Source organism: Columba livia, chromosome 8 (genome assembly GCF_036013475.1).
Source record: "Columba livia isolate bColLiv1 breed racing homer chromosome 8, bColLiv1.pat.W.v2, whole genome shotgun sequence".
Lineage (NCBI taxonomy): Eukaryota > Metazoa > Chordata > Aves > Columbiformes > Columbidae > Columba > Columba livia.
This window is the reverse complement of record NC_088609.1, coordinates 22,791,030-22,810,112: the sequence shown is the minus strand read 5'-3', so window position 1 is coordinate 22,810,112 and position 19,083 is coordinate 22,791,030. Positions and strand designations below refer to the sequence as shown.

The 19,083-nt window shown below is 45.5% G+C and overlaps 1 long non-coding RNA gene across 2 annotated transcripts in view; it reads right to left on the bottom strand.

The window, feature by feature from the left end:
• Positions 1-19,083, bottom strand: part of LOC110361677 (uncharacterized) — a 47,168-nt gene that overhangs the window by 25,597 nt on the left and 2,488 nt on the right. For both annotated transcript variants that reach the window (XR_010474363.1, XR_010474364.1), the window contains exons 2-3: positions 17,954-18,068; positions 8,389-17,817 (exon numbers count right to left, since the gene is read on the bottom strand). This is a non-coding gene — a long non-coding RNA (uncharacterized LOC110361677). The remainder of the gene's footprint in view (positions 1-8,388; positions 17,818-17,953; positions 18,069-19,083) is intronic.

The following is a 19,083-nucleotide window of genomic DNA, read 5'->3' as shown; positions in this document are numbered from 1 at the left end:
TAAGTCACACCAAGGACAAGACAATAAGAGCTAACAAGAGTTCTCACAAAAACATTAAATGTACTCTAACAATACAAGCTACTATCACATTTTTAATACCAGGTAGTATTTTACACCTCAGAATAAATGCACACAGAATAATTATGAGTACAATGACGTTTGGATAACAACAGTTAGAAGCATTAAATTACAAGGGTACTGACAGGTTTTTATGTGCTTCCTTTAGCAAAGAAGTCACTGCTCTTTGTCCCCCACATCCTTTGTGTCAGAAGCAGCACGATACTAATAAATCTCAAATATATTTTGAGATTTGTAGCAAGGGCTGCAACACCCGGGTGAAATTTATAAATGTGTTTTATAATTGTTTCTGCATCAGGCTAGAACACAGAAGCACCACGAAAGGTCTCTTTACCCTGTCAGTGGACATCAGAAATGGAAGTAGCTTTGTTCCTCTGCCTGGGATTTGATTCCCAATACCCACAGTTCTGGCTGGGCTTGAAGGGAACTCTGTTCCCACTCTTGCCGGAACAGGCCTGGGCAGCATTGTGTGCTGCTTGCAGCTGGTGTAGATGGGGCAGCCCAGTAACACCTCCTTCTAACTCCTTTGGTGAACTGAAGATCTTTTTAGGACACTTACAGTAAGTAATTATGAGTATTTATGTAAGGTAGCAGCATGACTTTAAAATTTGGCAGTGCCTAGATTTCACAGAACTCAAATCTGCTACACAATTAAGATTTAAGGTTAGATTTCTTTTTAGGCATTTACATAACCTCAGAAAATGTTTTGCTCAGAGCTGTCAGTCAGAGAGGTTCCAGCATCATTTCTAAAACATTTGGGAATTTCACACCCAATGTACAGCAATCTGTTTGGATCTAAAAACTAGACCATGCTGTAGTAAACAGGTTTTTTCCTGATCTGGTTTCCTGTAATTGTGCAGGAATGCTGAGGTGCTGGAGGCTTGAATCATGCCTGGAAGCACAGTTCTGGGCAGGAAGGGTGCTGCATGGGTTACACCAGAGGACCAGGACTCCTCGGCTCATCACGCTGATTCCCTCTACCCTTCTCCACCCACTCGACATTCTGGTGTCCTCAGCTTTTCACTTGGGGACTGAGTTAACCCAAAGAAGAGACTGAACTGCAGGGATTTACTTCATGTGACAAATAATACCTTTTATTTTGTGAATGTCAGGCTTAAATCATTGTGTTGATATACTCTCTGAAAATAATGCTTGGATTTCTAAAGGTTTAGAATAGCTATTTGGAAATTCATCAGTAGAAACATTGAGAGTTACTGGAGAGGGAGGTCCTCAATTTCAGTTTCTTTAACTGAGACCCTCCTTTTTTATCATTTCCAGTGACATACTGCTCTCATATTCTAAAGGTAACATTAAGTTTCTGGAAAAAATTGCACTGAATTTTGAAATTATGAATATAAATACCATTGACAACAACTCACTGGCTTCCTCAATTTCCTTCCATTAAAACCCTCCACCACCACACTGTTCTTTATGCATATGCAAGAAAAAAATCTGAGGTCAAAAGCACAGGACCCTCCTGATGCTACTGAGCCTCATCCTCTCAGCAGGGCAGGGAGGAGCCCCGCACAGCCTTGCGGGCAGCACCCTGCCCACCCTGGCAGAGATGTCCCACCCCAGCAAGGAGCAGGAAGGCTGGAGTGCTCGCCGCCCTGAACACTGTGCCACGCCAGTTGTGTTTCCATGCAGAGAGCCATGCTAAGGCAAAGCTAAGGCCCTCAGCACTGCACCCCAATGAGGGGAGCAGCAGGACGGAAGAAACCCAGGTGTCCATGGCTTCAGCATGGCATTAGGCTTTGAACATGTGGTTATGTGTTATTTTTCTGGGGGATTATGTTGAATCTGTTCATTGCAATAATGTACCACTCTGACCACTGAAGCTCCGTGAGCTCCCAGATGTCCTGGCCCCAAGAAACTCCCTCGGCCCTGAGGTTATCATGAAAAAAAGCCACTTGGCCCTCTGTAAATGCCTTCAATTCACTACATACACTGTGTTCAACAGCTTCTTGTATCCAGCAGTATTCAGCAGCATACACAGAGCTTTTGTCCTGCCAAGACCTTTCCTTCCACGAGAGAGCCATTTTCCCCTCATCTTTTCCCTTCAGTTTATACAAATAAAAGGAAATAATGGAAAAGAAGGGTACTGTGAAGTTACAAACTGAACATGAGCAAATTTAGCCAGGAAAACATTCTCACCAGTGCCACTCAGACTTTTCCACTCTGTTGTACAGAGTGTTGTACTATGCCTGACCCTATGAGGGGTTGATAACACATTTCATACTGCCAGATTAATTCAGCAGCTAACTCCACGTAATGCTGGACTACTGCAGTATGTGTGTATATGTGCACTTGCACACACAGGTATGCACACTTGCTGTAAAACAGAGCTGTTATTCTTAAAACAAACGTGTTTGAATTGTGTAATATTAATGGAGTGTCCACAAACATTGCAGCATTTAAATTTGTTGACAAATAAAGCAATGCATGGCAGCAATGCTCAAAAGGAAAGGTAAAATTCCCAGTTGGAGCAGGCTAGTAGCTTGGTGGCTCTGTGCACATCACAGCCTCCACCATGCTGCTCTCTCTTCAGCCAAGTCCAGGATTTACATGCCCCCTCCCTCAAGCAGGACCCAGTGAAGAGGGGCCTCAGCAGCTGCCCATGCCTCTCCTGCCATGTGCTGCCTGTGGGTCAGACCTGCCCATGGCAGGAGGGATGCTGGAGCCTGGGCGGCTTCTGCCACAAGGACAAGCCGTGGCTGCCCCTGCCTTCACCAGCTGTATTATTTCCAGTGATTAAAGCACTGCTCTGTGGGCCTGGATTTTCATGTCAGGGTCTATGAGCTACAGAATAACCCTACAAACCAAATTATATGGCTGAGACCCTCTTTCCCCACCAGGAGAGAAACAATTTTGACCCCTGCCCTTTCTCTAGCAGTCTTTCCCTACAGGTGAGTGACCCACAGTGCTTCACCACAATTAACTGCAGCCCTTGGCTTTTGGAACCAATTTGTTTTCAATTACCTCCTCCAGACAAATCTGAACGATTGCTGCCACTTTTTTCCCACCTCTTTCTGATGCATCAAGCATGTATCAATGTGCTCACAGCACATCAACTGTTGACCCTGCAAAACTCCAAAGAAAGGAGCAGTTGCCCCCAGTGAAGACCAGGGTAACCCAAATCCTGGATTGCTTCTCCTTGCACAGATCCATGGGCACCAACAGGGATTTCTCCCTGATGAGGAGTGTGGGTCTGAGTGCTGGGGGGGCCACCCTGGTGCCAGCTCTGCTGAGTCCAGGGAAAGCTCACACCTACTACCAAAATCATCCCTCTACTGCCTGGGGCTGCAGTGCCAGCAGTGGAGAAGCAGCAACAGCTCCTGTCCTACCTGAGCCCCACGAGACACCAGCTGCTCCCAAAGCTGAAGGTGCCTGCTGAGGCTCGAGGACTTGCCACCCTCCCTCCTGGAGCCTCTCCTCTACCCCGAGGCTGACACAGAGCAGGAACCAGGCTTAAGCTGAACCTAACAGCAACTCTTCTGGGGTAGCAACATGAAGAAAGGAAGCTGTAGATCCTAATTGCATTTGCTCTGCAAGCTCTGAAATGTCAGTCAAACAAATACACCGTCTCCTTTACTGCTCTGCAGTTGCCATTTACTATTTTACTGGGAAATTTTCTGGAAGAGGGATACTACCCAGGAGGGAGCATTATGCCAGCAGTGGAAACCAGTAATATTTCTGAACAACCCCATGGGCCACTGTCTATTGCTACACTGCGGAAAGACAAGAAGAGCCAGAGCGAGCCAGCTTGTGTTTGAGGCAGTGACTGCAGCAGCAGTGGGTAGGGAGGCAGCCCAAGACCCAGCAGGTGCATCTGAACTGGTGCACACTCTGGAGCTGTGACAAGTTACCCCACAGAAGAGTATGATTCAGTCAGGGGAGGGAGGAAAACCATCTTAAACTGAGCTACTTTATGAGTCTGAGTTTGATAATGCAACTTCACCAAAGTTCACAGGGACTGGGGTAAGCAGTATGAAGAGGTAGATCATGCCCACTCCCCAGCTCTATCAATCCGCAAAGACAGCAATTTCCAGGAAGTGCAGGTGCCACAGGGCAGACAAGGTTTTGCTGAAGCAGCAAAGCCCCTTTTGCCTGGGAATAGCCCCACAAAAACCATCTCTTTTCTCTGGCAATGCCTCTTGCCCTCCAGAGATCTCACTTCCTGCGATATGCAGCTCCTTAATACTTAATTACATCTCTGCTGGAAACTCAAAGTGAGTATTTAAGTTATTTAATATGCAGAATCATTCTGAATCACTCCATTTTACCACTACTTTATTCTTCTTCCCAGTCAAAAAAAGCATAACAAAGTGCACACAGCCCATTTTCTGCCTACTGTAATTCCCCTCCTGCTCCCCACAAATAAATAAATAAATATTTACCTGTACCACGTCCTCTTGACTTCTAAGTGACACCCAGTACATCCACCCTTCCTTCCCTCTCTTCAAGTAGAAGACCTAGTCCCAGAGGGTAGTTTCACATCCACTTATAGATTCAGCCTCTGAGGGTGGGGAAGCAGGGGCTCTGCCCAGCACAGGTGTGTGGGGAACAATTCATTACCAATAGAGGCAGCTCCCACCTCCTGGAAATCAGCTTGGCCGGGAAAATCTGTGCCCATCACATCAGCACCTGGCTCTCTTTTTCCACAAGGCTCAGCAACCATTTTCTTTCTGACTTTTTTTTGGTTTTCATCATCTTGTCTCTAGCACAGGTGAAGCAATGATTGGTTCAATCTCTCCTGTTGGGACACACGGCCCCTGGCACTGGGGCAGCACTACGGAGGCCACACAATGACTGGCAAGCAGTGGACAGGGACACTACGAGCAGTGCTGTGGCTGCTGCCTGGCGCAGGGTCAGCTGCTCTGCCCAGGGCCAGAGCCTGAGCTGCTGCAGTCTGGAGGAGCTGTGTTCACTGCATCACAGGGCTTTACACCATGAGCATTTGGTTCCTGTCTTATTCTTTGCAGAAGTTGTTTGCTCTAGTTATAATTCCTGCAGACACACAAACTAGATTATTTTTTTTTCATTTTAAACTAAATAAATGCCACGGTTTATTGAACCTTCCCCCCCTTTCTCTCTCTCTGAAGGGATTTCTTAAATTCACATGTGTTCTGTATTTTCATAAACCACATTGGCTGGAATAAGCTGTGTTTGAATCATCATTTAGAGAAGTAAAGATTTAATTTCATGGTGGAATTAAGGTTGACATTTCCTTTTTATTTACACTACACCAAGGGTTAATAAGGTTACTATAACCTTAATCTTTGATAGCTCAACAATAGAACACTCTGGGATTACTGCAAAAGCTGGATTTTAACTCTTTTAATCCCATTATTGTTGATAACCTTATCAACACTGTGCCCCACTGTAGAGGTGGAGCAGGGGAATCTCAGGTTCTACAGTTCCTTTCTGTGGAGCAATGCTCATGGTTTGAGCAGAGGAGCCAGAGACAGTTGCTTGGTTGATGCCTGCAGTGGGGTTCACACTTTGCAGCAGGGCTGCAACGCTGCTTTTAAACTCCTTGTCAGAGATCTTTGCCAAGAAAAACATTGGTCCAGCGGCATATGTTGGTGGAGCAATGCAAGTTTGCTCTAATTCCCTTACTTTGTTTTTCCTTCCTCCCATGTGACAACTACTCCAAGAATCAGACTGCCAGTCTGGCAAGTTGAGATCCAGAAACTTACTGCTAATTACCATGTTTACAATTCCCAACCTGTCTGTTGGTGCCAACAATCAAACTGCATCCTCTTGAGTGCAGCAAAAGACACTTGCTGGCAGTAGCTTCCTAAGGTTCCAGGCTGGCTACATTAATTATTGTTAACTTAATTTTTGTATAGTGAGAAGCAGCTTTAATTAGCAATTCCATGGATTAAAATGATCCTTTTATAGGTTTCAAGGAATAGCAGCCTGCTTACCAACCTATATGTCTTCTATTTGGAAACACAAATGGTAGTAAATTTATGTGTGATCTGACAAATAAAATAGGCAGAGGTTTAATAAAAATCACAGCAGGAAATGAAAGGTTATGCCTTCCCTTTGAAATAAAATAAGCAGCTGTAAAAAGACAGGTTGGATATTTTTTATCACTTCTCAGTAAACATTTGACTGGACAGAATAAACCACATTCTCATGTTATATCACTGAATCAAAGTATTTAATGAATTAAAGTAAAAGGCATGTATCTTATGAACTCAGTGAAAGAGAGTCCAAACTCAAATAACTGCAGGGCAGAGGCTGAGCAGAGGGGGTCCCATTTGTGCCCTGCAGGTCCTAGCCTGAGACTCCTGAAAGCCGCCTGTCTACTCAGACAGAACCAACCCCATTGGGATCCCCTTCAACAAAACACATGCTTCAGTCCTGCCAGAATCAGCAGAGCCTACTAAGAACACCTCAGAGCCAGGCTTGGCTGAGAGGGCTTGCGGACCTGCACAGACATCCCAGGACCCAGCAGATATTCAGGGCTGGCATTACATGGGAACATGTTACCCACCTAAGACCTGTGCCCCTGAGGCTGTGCCTGTAGAGACTACCCACCACCCACAATTGGCCCCTGCAGCAATTTAGTTCTAAACTGACTTTTCCATGGCAATGGCATTCACAGGCTCTGTGATGCCAGCCTGAAAAAGTTGGTCAAGATTTCACAAGAACTGCCTTACACCACCATTACACTACCTGTCTTAAAATTATTTTTTCTGGCATGGAATTAAAGGACAGAGAACAGGGTTGTCCCAATTAGCTGATTTATGGTATCATCCCGAGCTCTGCCCCAATAAGTTGATTTACGGTATCACCCCGAGCTCTGCCTCAATGCAGCTGGGTGCTCACAGGCAGATGGGCTGCATCAAGAGGCACCAGTCTGCCCTCGGGCAGTGCTGCTGGACATGCTGACAGGTGGACACCAGCATGGCCACTGCCTGACAGACATTTCTGCCTGTGCTGAGGCTGCAATTGGTCGCCTCTTTTAGGGACAGTTTGGTTTGTCAGGTTTCTGGAAACTGACATTTTTAAGAGGAACCCTGACATCAGACTGTAGAGCAGGATGATACCCATATCTGCTTATGATAACACTGGTCCTTCCTGGCTCCCAAAATTCAGCCTTCTTTAAAATGTGTAATGATAGACTTAGGGGTCTGATTTTGGGTGCCTTTTTCTTAAAACTTCAAAGAATCACAGAATGTTAGGGATTGGAAGGGATCTCAAAAGATCATCCAGTCCAATCCCCCTGCCGGAGCAGGAACACCCAGATGAGGTTATATAGGAATGTGTCCAGGCAGGTTTTGAATGTCTCCAGAGTAGGAGACTCCACAACTCCCCTGGGCAGCCTGTTCCAGTGTTCTGTCACCTTCACTGAGAAGAAGTTTATTCTCAAATTTAACTGGAATCTGTTGTATTCCAGTTTGAACCCATTACCCCTTGTCCTGCCACTGGTTGTCACTGAGAAGAGCCTGGCTCCATCCTCATGACACCTAACCCTTATATATTTGTAAACATTAATAAGGTCACCCCTCAGTCTCCTCTTCTCCAAGCTAAGAGACCCAGCTCCCTCAGTCTTTCCTCATAAGGGAGATGCTCCACTCCCTTAATCATCTTTGTTGCCCTGCACTGGACTCTCTCCAGCAGTTCCCTGTCCTTCTTGAACTGAGGGGCACAGAACTGGACACAATATTCCAGGTGCGGTCTCATCAGGGTAGAGTAGAGGGGAAGGAGAACCTCTCTCGACCTACTAACCAACCCCCTTCTAACACACCCCAGGATGCCATTGGCCTTCCTGGCCACAAGGGCACAGTGCTGGCTCATGGTCATCCTGCTGTCCACCAGGAGCCCCAGGTCCCTTTCCCCTACACTGCTCTCTAATAGGTCATTCCCCAACTTATACTGGAACCTGGGGTTGTTCCTGCCCAGATGTAAGACTCCACGCTTGACCTTGTTATATTTCATTAAATTTTTCCCCACCCAACTCTCCAGCTTGCTCTAACTTGGTCTAACTGTGCAGGAACAGGCCACAGCAAGGCTGTCTTTTCTGACCTGTAGCAGATTCTCCACCGTCTCACAAACTCCCAAGACACCAGCCGACTCCCTTGCTCTCCTGGCAGCACTTCTCAGGCTGCCAGACCTTGCCAGGCTCCCGCTCTTACATTATGGTCCTACTGTGGGGTTGCAGTGGGCTACTAAGGAGAAGATAACTCAGGGCAAAACTCTAGCATATGAAAATTAGTGTGGGTTAGGGGAAGTGGAGCCAAAGCACAGAGTAAGCCAAAGAAACAGACACTAAAATCAACAGGCGTTTTGACTTACAAGGGGAAGAAGGGAAACAAAATGAATCAGTGCTCCCAGAAGAGGCAGTCTGGATCTACTCTGGTCCTAAAGCAAGAATGGAAAAAACCATTTTAAGAGCAGTTCATTTATACAAGGTGTAATGAATATGCTGAGCAAACTACCAAAGAAGGCAATAAACCTGCATCTTGGAGAACAGCCTGAAAGGAGTTAGACTGGCACTTTAAAGCAAAGAGATACTCAAGGCTGCAAGGGCAATCGGCAGTATACAGCGATGCATGGTCACAGCTCACATGGCCCGTGCTATAGGTGCGCTTCCCCTCCCCAACCCAGCCTGCTCAGCTTGATTACTTATATTTTGTATAACTTATAGACATAGTCTAAAGAGAGCTGGCCAATTTCCACTCAACTTATAATTTAGCAAGCAGAAGAACTTGATTTTTCTAATTTACATAAAACATACACAAAACTGAAAACAAAATAGCTTTAGAGCATATGGGCAAAATACACAAGGGCCACAAAGGAAAGTAAAAGAAAAAAAGGACATGGAGCAAAAGTGCTGTCTGGATTGTGCTTTGCTAAGGGGTTTTGAGTGCCTTATTTATGCTAAACATCTCATAGACAAGCAAGTTTTCATTGTCACAGGCATGTATCAGCACTGCACCTCATCCTCATCACTAGACTATCAGCTGCACAGACCTACCTAACCAACATTGTAATGCTAGATGGGGCTGGTTTACTGCATCTTTTTTTTTTCCTAGTTAAACAAAAAATATTGTTGAAAACCTTCTGCAAAGACATGGCAAAAAGGCATCAGTGTGTATCAAACTAGTATTGCCTTCCTCCCATTCCATCTGGGACATTTTTTCTCATGAAGAAAGGCAGGGAGCTCTCACCCAGTGGATACACCCAGGTCAGCATGCCGCTTCCCAGGGAGCCACAATGGGGCTGTGCTCTTGCCCCCCTGCTGTCACAACCATTTCTCTGGCATTCCTCCCCTGCTGGGTCCTGGCAGAGCCATCAAAGGCATTCTCTGAGAGGAGACACCACCTGCCTGGGGCCAAAGCTGCTATGGCATGGCACCGTAGGCTCCAAGTCATGCCTCTCTTCCCCATTTGCCTGAGGAGTCATCCTGGGTACTAACAATAGACTCCATGGAGGCTCAGGCTGCCTCACCAACTTCTGTCTGAATTCAGTCATTTCCAGCAAACAATTTGTAAACACAATATATAAATAGATGCTGCCTCATTAGTGATGTATATTGTGTGAAGGGTTTAGCTAGGGATGAAGCTTGCCTGCTTTCCTTAAATGGATGGAAAGGGGGATCCCAGAGCCTTTATGTGAGATCTCTGCACATGTCAATTAAACTACACCAGGATGAAGATTTTGTGTTCCTGGGTCTTTGTTCAATGATAAAAACATGGCCATGGGAAACATCCATGGGAATTAAATGCAGCTCTGCATGGGTGTGCATGTGTGTATAGGCACGTTTATACACACACACACACACCAAAACCAATTGAAAACAAAATACTAATGGTCTCAGCCTAAATTTTCTATTCCTTTTCAAATGCTAAGACCAGGATGTAGTCTGGACTACTCTGGCACAAATCTCATTGGACATTATTATAAACCACTGATTTACACTAATGGAAGAGTTAGCCTCTGATTTAAAAAGCAAACCTTAGTGGCTGGCCCAAGGCCCAAGCCTCGCAGCCCATCAGTCCGGGTGCTGTAGCACATCGATACTTGCCAGCTAAATTTGATCATGAACTCCAGCAAAGGCAAGATATCGATATTTTGGAAAGCCATTCCTCACACTTCTGAGCAGCAAACGGCCCATTACTAAGAAGGCCAAACCCTTGTCAGCATGAGCTGACTTCTATGAAATGAAATACTGACCTTACTGCTAGCTCCAGAGTTAATCTCAGAAGAGAGATTTTATTAAAGAAATCAGAGCTATTATTCTAAGCCCCTCTGTGAGGCGCATTTTTAAGTTTTACGTCCAAGAAATGTGGAATACTTTAAATAGAGTGGCATTTGGTAAAAAATAAACCATAAAAATTCCAGCTAGGTATTTTGTGAGGGAATTTATTTATTTGGTTTGCTTTCCTTGGATTTTGCGTCATGCCCATTCAGCCTCTTTTCCCTTGTTGGAGTTTTCCTCCCTCTGTACCAAGGAGACTAGAGCAGAGTGAGCAGCACTGCCTTACTGCAGCTCCAGCAAATTAAAATGAAACATGTCTATTTTCATCTCTAATCGAGGGTCTAGACTGGTCCTGCATTCTTCACTGGCGAGAATTTACATACGCAGAAATTACAAGCATCTAAACAAGGAGAGCAAAAGGTAGTGGTTTTGTTATTTGCTTCCTAGAGCAGGAATTGCAGATCGCGTTTTCACCAAGGGGCTCTGTGAATGACCGAAGGCAAATGAGTTTATGTCCTCACATGTACAATAGCCACATGATGTCATAACACAATAAGGGACAATAAAACATGCACAGCCAGAAAGCAAAGGATTGGACTGAAAACCTGAAAGTAATTATGTTATTGCTCTCTGCATAAGTCAGACCCCAGACAAACATGCAGAGGAAAAGGCCTTTTTCTTAAAAATGAAAAAATCACCACTTATTAGACTGAGGTCTGAGAAAGTTTTTGCTGCTCTTCTCTATAGCTCAAGACATTCAGGAAAAAAAAAAAAAAAGGAATAAAAAGAATTAAATTATTCTGACATTTGTAAAATAAAACACCCTGAAAACAAAAAACCCTTACATCTGCTTGAATCTCTTGCATGTATCATAAACAGGAAGGGTAGGCAGCCAGGCAGTGGACAAGTGGACAAAAGAAAGTAGGGGAAAAAGAAATAATTTTTCCCTGTAACGGTCATTTTTAACAACCAGAGCATCAAGCCTGTAATAACTGTTGCTTCAGTAAAACAGCAGGCATTAGACTGTATAATTTTGGATTTCAGAATAATGTTTTGGCAATTTGACAAAGAGGTAATACTGCTCTATGTTTTCTTGGAGTAACCAGTTAAGTTATCTCCTGAAGAATGATTGTTAAAGGATGGGTTTCCAGGTGGTGTGAAGCATTAATGCATCAAGCCTCCCTGCTCTTGCTATTTCCCACCTAACTAAAAAAAAATAAAATAAATCCTTTACAATGCAGTAATTACAGTGATGCCTTTTTATTTGAATTTTCTACTAACTTCTTGTTAGAGGAATGTGAATTCTTGCAAAGCTATTACTAAATCTAAAAGTAGTCATATGAAATCTACATTATCTATGTAAATGCTTCTGTAAGATATAGTGAGATGGTTCTTTTTTTGGTAACAGGCTGTACAATCAAATGCTGTACTGTTCTGGTTCAGAATGTCCCTCTTTTGCCAATTAGAGAAGACCAATTCCATGGTGATCTCTTTGTCATTGATTTTCAGTGATTTAGAAGATAGGCATGACCTGTGAACATTAATAAACTTTGTGATATTGTCCTGACTTAGTAAGAGAACTGCTAATATTCCAATCAAGGTTATGAATCAGCAATTCTTAGTATTAAAGAAAAGTCAGATGTATTTTTCCAACATTTCATGCCTAATGTAATAGTGTGAAGGGGGTGTACATTACATACGATTCAGATGAACTGATACAGAATGGTACTGTGGTGACAATTGACCTTGAAACAGATAAAAGATGTAACTTTGACCTAATCTGAAATACTCTATGAGAGTATCTTGCAAGGTTTAAATAGCTTCTTATGGGCCTATCTCTTCCTTTCTAGTGGTATAAAGCATAAGGGAGTTATCAGCACCATTCCTCCTCCATGGAGGTGTATCACAGAAGTCGGAGGCGAGATCTCCCCAACCCTCGTAGGGTGACTGCTGCCTGCAGCGGCTTGGCCAAGGTAATTTTGTATCTCCCAAGCAAGGGCTTTCCTGCCTGGAGATTGCTCCGTTACTCTATATCATCCCCACTGGCTAGAGAGGAATTGGGTCCACTGAAAGGATAGCCACACTGCATTTTCTCCCTACATAGTTCCTAGGTCTATTTGCACACACCAGGCTACATCACTTTCCTGCAGATGGGAGAAATTCTGGCCACACTGCAATCAATAGAAAATCCCCCCCAGTTTCTGTAGGAGAATGATTTCAAAAGCAGGATACTAATTTCATTTATCTATATGGGCATTATTATGTTATGGTGTCTAGGTATGTATATTCGTATATATATGTGTATATATATAAAATTCCTTTCAGCTATATCTTCAGGGCTCTTATTTTTCCCCATCGATCAACCCCTCCAGTTTCTGAAACATTTTATCTATTTTTTTCTTGGCTGCTTTTAACTACATACTGTTTTTCCAAAAAGCAAGCAATCAAATGTGTGTGGTGTTCCAGCCCTGGTTTCCACATTTCTGGCACATTCTCCCAGCACCACACTGCAATATCTCCTTGCCTGCCATGCCTGGTGCCTCTCCTCTCATCTGCCCTCTGGCTTTCCAAAGTCACAGCACATCTACCCTCTACCATCACCTCCAGTCCTCTTCTCTTTACCTTCCTTAGGACCATCTCCGTCCTTCAATGTCAGACTCTTCCCATCACCTCTATGAATTCTGGCTTGGATTTTCATTTTTAGACTTCTTATTTTTGGCCTGTCATTTAAATTTCTTTTGAGTCATTGTTATTATCTAGCCAACATTTATAAATAGCGCTACACTTTGCAGGTATGAGAGAATCAAGTCCTTTGATGTTTGAACAATTTGGTTACTAAATGATAGCAATAAAAAGCAGGCAAGCATCATGGGCTTTAGCCCAGGAAATGTTTCCACCATTATAGCTTTCAAGAGGCAGATGCTGAATCTGATAAGAAATTATGATTATTAATAATGGGTGTTACAATTTACATTTACCACATTAAATGGTCAGGTGTCAAAAGAGCTAAAGGTAATACCTGAGGGAGTGCTTTTCAGAAAAAATAGTAATCTTTTGAAAGGAAGAGAAGAAAAGCCTGTTGTGTATGTAAAGACACTATTTATTTTAAAAAATGCATAAAAATCCAGTTGTACATATTACTTCTACTGTGATCTAAAAACCCAGAGAAAAAAGCTAGTTAGCTTATTCTCTACAGCTGCAAAGTATGTATATAGCTGTGTGGATGTATAGATATTATTATTTTCAGTTTCCTTAAGAAACACGTATGAACACTAGAAGCCACCTAAACTGACACAAAAGGCAATAACCTGTTACGGGAAGGAATCTTACACTCATTTCAAAATCAGATGTAGTCTTAAAAGCAGAAAGCAAGCAGAACTGACCCCAAGAAAAGGCATTTGTATAACTGTACATATCTACGTGCAATGTATGCATTTATTTTAGGGAAATTTGCAAACAGCAAGAGGAATTAAAACACCAGTCATAAATACGCACTGCAACGGCACGGCCCCTGCTGAGGTGAGTGGGAGCTGTGCCTCTGTCAGCTCTGGGAAAGTGGGGCTTTTCTTACTGTGCTGTAGCCTCCCGTCAGAGAAATGTGTGTATGTGTATATGTACATTTATATACTCATTCAATTCAGATACGTATACGTATACATATAAGAGCTGTAGGCTTAAATATTTGCGGAAAGAGCACCTGAAATCGAATGGCAGTCCTCATCTCTTAATTTAGGGTGTTGCTAAGTAGGGCAATGCTGTCTGTTTCAGGCAGACCCAGGCATGGCTGTTCCCCTACCTGCACAGGGTGATAGGCACCAAAGCTACCCTTCGTGCTCCCACTGCCACAGTGGGGCACGACGTGCCCATGGTGCTCGGAGTCACAGCCCTTTCGGCAGTCCCCGGCTCTGGCAAGGCCCGAGCAGTTGCTGTCTCCCTGGCATGGAGCTGGTCGGGGAGCAGTCAGCATCACGGGCGGCTGCACGGGGGGACCCTGCAGCACCCTGCTCTGCATTGGGGCAGCTGCCATCCCAGTGTCCGCTGCTCCATCAGCTATGCTGCTGCGGGGGCCCTAGCATAACAAAGACTTACCTATGAGAGCAGCCAGTGGATAAAATTACCCAGAGATATAAATCTTCATAGGATTATGGCCTTTAAAAAAAGGCTAAATCCAAGTAATTATTTTGGGGCTAAATCTTTATTTAATTTTCTACCAGAATGCATATTACAAAAACAATTTTAGAACAGAAATCTAGTATTCTAAATTAATTAAATATGCACTCGCCAAAATAGCTGTTAACACACAGTTGGTGCTGCCACAAACCTCATTCTAAAATGTTGTCTTAGAAAATACTCATACTGATACAATTAAAAACTCCTATTTAGAAAGTAATTTCTTATTATGTTGCACTATAGCCTTTTAGTATAATTTCTACTGTTAATAAAATATCATTAGACTATTAGAGGCAGGGGGTTTTTAGACTCAGTTTTTAGCACACAGGACTCGCAATTTCTAAAGCAAAAACATAGGAAGTGTAGCGTTGTAAAAATCACTTTCCCTAGGTGTCTAATCTTTCCCACAGTGAAATCAACTGGGGCTTTGCTATTGCATTGGATGGTAGGATTTGGCCCAAAATATTTTGGATTTAGCACGAGCAACCTTGTTTCCATGACTAGTCCCATGGAAGCTACGTGTGTGCCCAAGATCAGGCTCGCAGTGTAAATAGTCTCATTTTAGATATCTGCTGTTCAGAAATGACTGCTTCTGTCCTTCAATATACATATATGACAGATCCCAGGAACTGCTAATGAATGGGGAGCGCCACTCTGAGATCATGCTATCGGAAAACATCATTCTAAGAGCCCTTATGCTATTGAGCCTTTACACAGTATTTTATAATTATTTTGGTGAGCATATCCAGTATTTCTCCGATTGGACCGTACAGTTTCACTCTTTCAACACACATATCATAACAATTCTCAAAAGATTTTAGAGAAAAGAAACCTACAATCATCAAAATGTTAATTTTGACAATGACAAAGAGTACAAGCATTAAAAATGCATCAGCCCTGTCATTAAGGTATTGTTCAGCAAAACCAGCTCATCATGCTAAACAGAAGGCAACTAGAAGAAACCAGGTATAAAGAAACATTTTGCTAAGCTTGTCTTTTTGGGTACCAGTCCAATGTATACTGCACAAGATACTCAACCAAGCAAAGAGCAAACAGAACCACATCCTTTATGTGATGAAATGAGAACTCCTGATAATACTCTAAGTCCTGACTTAGAAGGGAAGATGTCAACTAAAAGCTCAGATCAGAAGAAGGTTTGTAATACAAACCTGGATGTTTAAAATAGTGTTTCCACTGCTATTCCTGCAGCACTTGTGAATGTGGCTGGGTTACAGTGCTGAACTGACTATGATTTAGCAGCTGATCATGTCTTTTTAAAGCATAATTTAACATTATTTCTGAGGCTGTTGAACATACTAAACTACAAGAAAAAAAATCTGCTTTCAAGTAATATTAGAGAAACATGAGGATCAGAGCGCTGGCATCAAAGATGTGTCTAAAGAATAACATCCACACGGCTGTGTAACAATAAGCGTTCCACTCACTACTGCAGGCAACAGAGTAAGATTCCTTTGGCAGTTGTTGGAAACAATTAAGCAGAATATAGATGACCTTTCAAATGCTAAGCAAGAGATATTATCCATCAACAAGCCTTTCACTCACAACTTAAGGATCACCCCACATCTGGCTCATCCATGTTAAAAAATCATTCTCAGCCTCATCATAGCTGAGCTTGGGGAAGGATCCATTCAAAAAGCTATCTCATCACAATACTCTTGGTCTTGCTTTAAAATGGCTTCTGATCTAATTCGTTTACAGCTAAAACCTTGTCTCACAATTGCAACTATGTAGAAACAAGACCTGGGATCCTCTGGGCATGTGGAGATGTCTCAAATGGGGAAACATGGAGCTGATCACTTGCCCCTGGCAGTCCTGGGGGCAGAGGAGCAGAGGAGAAAAGACTGGAAGTATGAATGTGTTTTCCCAAGTACAGCATCTGAAAGGCTGACCAAGGTTTTAACCAAAGCCTGTCCTTGATGCTGGAGGGTGCCTCCATCGAGGCACCTCTTTTTCTGTGTTAAAAAATGGGACATGGCTTGGCCAGCAATGGTAATCAACGCTCCCTTGGTTGTGTCTCCCTCCTGCCCAGCTGCAAGAAGCATTTGGGGACTACTAAAGAAGCCACCACCTGAGGTGCAGAAGGGTAAACAACGCCCTGACCCTTAACATGTATCTCAACCTGGGGCCTTAGAGGCGGATAAGGTCTACATTCAGCTGGGTGCTTCCCAACCTGCTGAGTTGGGGCTGGTGTGAGGTAAGTTCTTAATCCTGCCTCACCAGGTTGGTATTGTGGGATGAGGATAAGGGAGCAAGGAGTCACCCTTCGGAAGCAATCAGCCACAACCTGCTCCCCAGTAGCGGCCTCACCGGGTGGCTGGAGCCCTCGGCAGCTAGGGAGCAGATGCCTCTCGGTGGGGAGGGCACAGCCACGGCTGTGCGGAGTGCCCCTGGCCTCGCTTGCACGGGTGCTCTGCACCTCCCTGACCGCGGGCAGCACCCTGGCCCCGCACGACCCGTGGGCCGCAGAGGGGGCAGCATTCCGGGCTCTGACGGCTGGTGCGGGCAGACCCGGCGCCGCCCCGGCCCTGCGGGCAGCCAGTGCCCTGGAACGAGGACACCCCGGCCGGCGGGCCGTCCTCCCCAGTCCCCCCGTCCCCGCCCCGCGCTCCCCGCCGGAGAGGGGCGAGGAGACGCGGGCTCCGGGCGCGGCGGGGACTGGGGACTGTTGGCTGTGTATCGGGGCACCGGGGCTTCCCGGGCGGGGCGGGCACCTCCTCCCCGGCCCCGGTGCAGCCTGCCAAGCGCTGCCCGCGGAGGCGCACCCCAGCGGCCCCGGCTCGCCCGGTCAGCCCCTGTCCGCAGCACCCGACGGGCCAGGGCCGCCGCGGCGTGCTGCTGCGGGGCTTGGCAAGCCTTTCCCCGGCCCTCTCCGGCCCTGTGCTTGCTCCCACGCACGCACACACGGGCACCCCCCCCCCCTCCGCAGGAGACAGGGCGTCCGAGCTCCCCCCCGCCCGGGCAGAGACACTGGCAAAGTGAAACATTGCAAAGCGTAGGAAAAGACGGAAAAGGTGCTACCTTGGCAACTAGAGGAGGTGAGGAGCCAGCTGGTGGGCTGGGGGCGGTCGCGCTGCCTGCCTGCCTGCCCGCCGCCGGTACTCTCCTCGACTACGCGTATTCTTAAGCAATAACAACGTAATCCGTATTATCCACCCAAGAATACCCGTCACCGAAGAGAGTCAGAAAGCTGCTGCTGTTGCTGGTGGTGGTGGTGGAAGTGCTGCACCGGGACAATAAATCCACAACTATAACTCCCCTCTAGAAGAAGGAGAATCCACAAGGGTTGCCGAGCGATCTTGTCCCATATCCAACGGACGCTGAACCTTCCCATGCTGCAGAGGCAAACGAGAGGAGCAGGCGTTTAATACACACACGTACAGTCCCTCTGCTCTCCTGCTGCCTTACTGGAGGGGGCAAGGTCTTGCAGGCGAGGTGAATGGAAATAAATCAAAGTAAGGTTGAGTTTACCTGGTGATTGCCTGGCTTCTTCCTCTGTGCATCTCTGGCATCCTATTCCCTGGCTGTATGCTCCATCAATTCTCTCTGGGAGCTTGCAAGAGATGTCACACGCAGCAACAGATTCCTGTAAAAGAGATGCACGGTTAAGCACACAAATATTACAAATCTGTTTGCATAGGTGGGCTTGGGAGAGCTTCGATAAAGCAGCAGCCACGCCTGAGAGACTTTTCATCTGGGCTTTGGAAATGCATTTTGCAAGTCCTGACTCACACTGACTCGGTGTGCTACCAAGAGGAGGGAGGGAGGAAAGGAAAGCGATGAAGAGAAAGAAAATCAAAGAAAGAAATAGCAAAGGCTCCGAGCTCAGCAGAGGCACTCATCTGCCAGGCCTCCCTAGTGACATAAAAATCGGAGGCCATAAAGGCTTCAAAATACAAATTCGGCGCACTTCACTTCCCGCGTGTGCCCGACCGGCAGCGCCCAGCGGCTGCGGGCTCCGAGCCGGGCGGGCGGCTCCGCAGCGGGCGGGGGCAGCGGAGCGCACCTCCGCACCGACACCCGCCGCCTCCCTGCCCTGTTTGCAAAAGGCGAACCGGCGGGGGGGGGAGGGGGAGAGGAAATAATAATAATAATAAAAAAGTTATTTCCAAATGGCGTCTGCGGCTCTGCCTGTCACCCGGAGCAGTTCCCTTATCAGAAGCGCTCGTACTTGGGGGAGGCGGGAGGGGAAAGCTTTGTCTGATGATCTGCCGCGGTGATAATAAACGTTTATTGTTCGCCAACTAAATAGAAAGGATCTCTGCAACGTCATGGCACAGCACACTTCGCCTGGCGATTAGGAACTTTTCCGGGTTATTTCACGGAGTCTCCTGATGCTAAGGACAGCTTCTGTGTGAGTGACGGGCAGGGGGGAATGAAACTAGCGATGCACGGTCAAAACCCGCACATAGCAGGGGTACTTCGCATTTCTTCAGCCGTGAGTAATTATGCAGCACGCGCAGCTCTCATTATCCACTGCACTCGGTAACTGACCAGCTTGTTGATTAGATTCCAACTGAAATTTATACAAGATGCTTGTTTTTTCGACAGATTCCTTCCTTAACACGAGCCCTTGCCTTCCTTGACATATTACCACTATG